Raw genomic sequence first — 2,163 nt, 5'->3', positions numbered from 1 at the left:
AAAAACAGGGTTAACATCAGTTTGACATGTTGGAGATGGAGAGCATTGAAAGCATCCAGTTATCCATTATCTATACCGCTTATACTGAAGAGAGTCAAGAGAGGCTGGAACCAATCCCAGCTGACATTGGGCGAGAGGCGGGGCACGCCATGGACATGTTGCCAGTCTATCACAGAGCTGACACTGAGACAGACAACCACACACACCCACACTCACTCCTAGAGGCAAATTAAGGTCTCCAGTCAACCTAAGCTGCATGTCTTTGGACTGTGGGAGGAAGCTGGGGTACCCAGAGAGAACTCACACAAGCACAGGGAGAACATGCAAACTCTATACAGAAAGGCTTGAATCTGGAACCTTCTTGCTGTGAAGCAACTGAGCTAACCACTGTTCCAACATGCCCCCCTTCATTGTTTGTAAATGGAAAACCATTTTATTTTGTTGTTTTGCATGAACCAACCTGTAGTGAGTGAGATATCTGTGCCACATTTTATGTTGGAAGATAAACTGAGATATCAGTTATTAGGAGCTGCTAACTTGTACACATTATGAAAGCAATGTAAAAAAAAAAGTTAGCCTTTTTTCTCCTACAGCATAAAATAGAACAGACTGCTGAACTAACACATATACTATCAGTCAAAAGTTCAGGCACACTTTTTGAATAGAATAGGTATCATTTGATATTTACTGTATTTGCTTCTCAAATAATAGAAAGGCTAAAAACAAAAACAGAGAACACTTCTATTTAATTTAATTTAATTGTAAAGTGTGATTTTTTTTAAACCCAGTACATTGTAACACTATTTCGATCCTCATGTAGCCTCGAACAGTTAGGTTCATCAAGTTAAAATATACACTTCAGGACTCTTACTACTGCCCTACCACTCCAAGGCCTTGCCTGATGGAGGTGGATGGCGCTGGGCCTCCCTTTTCTTCTGTGGATGGCTTTTCTTTCTGATCTGAGACAGCTTGCAGTTTCAGACTTAACCTCTAGCAAGCTCTACTGCGCACTCTTGCAGACACCACAGTCTCTGCATTCTTGTCGGTAAAGGAGCCATGCCTCAACCATGGTCATATGAACAAATTAAAAGCAAAACTGTGGTATCACTTCTTGGACCTCAGGCTTGTGGTAAAGAGCTATGAGGGAGTCAAGTATATCAACACCCCCATATTTTCTTCTTGTACAACTACTTTACACTTTGACAGGACACATACTGTACAATGATGCTTTCTTTTTTTGTCCCATCTCTTCACAGCTATTCTCAGGTGTGCAGATGTAAACTTGTTGACAGATAACCAGGTATCCTATGTAGATGAAGCATAGTGGACCTTTGTATTCTTCAAAGCTACCTGGATATCAACAGTGCAGAACCAGAGGTTGTCAGGGACCATACTTGCTATCTGAAGAACAATGTTCGCACAGGCTCTGCTGTCAAGTATCCCATCAACAGGAGGAATTGAACTTGCTGATGTGGAAGCTGCAGACAGCCCTACTGCTGTCAGAAAAAACTAAATCTTTGTATCCCCACTGCTTTGGTTTTTTGGGATTGTCATGGCTAGGCTCTCTGACTGGGATTTGGGTAGAGATAAAAAATACTCTGTATGCATGTATATATATATATACACACACACACACACACACACACATTTATTTATTTATATACATACAGTGGGTACAGAAAGTATTCAGACCCCCTTAAATTTTTCACTATTTGTTATATTGCAGCCATATGCTAAAATCATTTAAGTTAATTTTTTCCTCATTAATGTACACACAGCACCCCATATTGACAGAAAAACACAGAATTTTTGACATTTTGGCAGATTTATTAAAAAAGAAAAACTGAAATATCACATGGTCATAAGTATCCAGACCCTTTGCTCAGTATTTAGTAGAAGCAGCCTTTTGAGCTAATACAGCCATGAGTCTTTTTGGGAACGATGCAACAAGTTTTTCACACCTGCATTTGGGGATCCTCTGCCATTCCTCCTTGCAGATCCTCTCCAGTTCTGTCAGGTTGGATGGTAAACATTGGTGGACAGCCATTTTCAGGTCTCTCCAGAGATGCTCAATTGGGTTTAAGTCAGGGCTCTGGCTGGGCCATTCAAGAACAGTCACGGAGTTTTTGTGAAGCCACTCCTTCGTTATTTTAGCTGTGTGCT

This window comes from Monopterus albus, unplaced genomic scaffold (genome assembly GCF_001952655.1).
Source record: "Monopterus albus unplaced genomic scaffold, M_albus_1.0 scaffold29.1, whole genome shotgun sequence".
NCBI classification, from domain to species: Eukaryota; Metazoa; Chordata; class Actinopteri; order Synbranchiformes; family Synbranchidae; genus Monopterus; species Monopterus albus.
Note: the sequence above shows the minus strand (reverse complement) of the source record.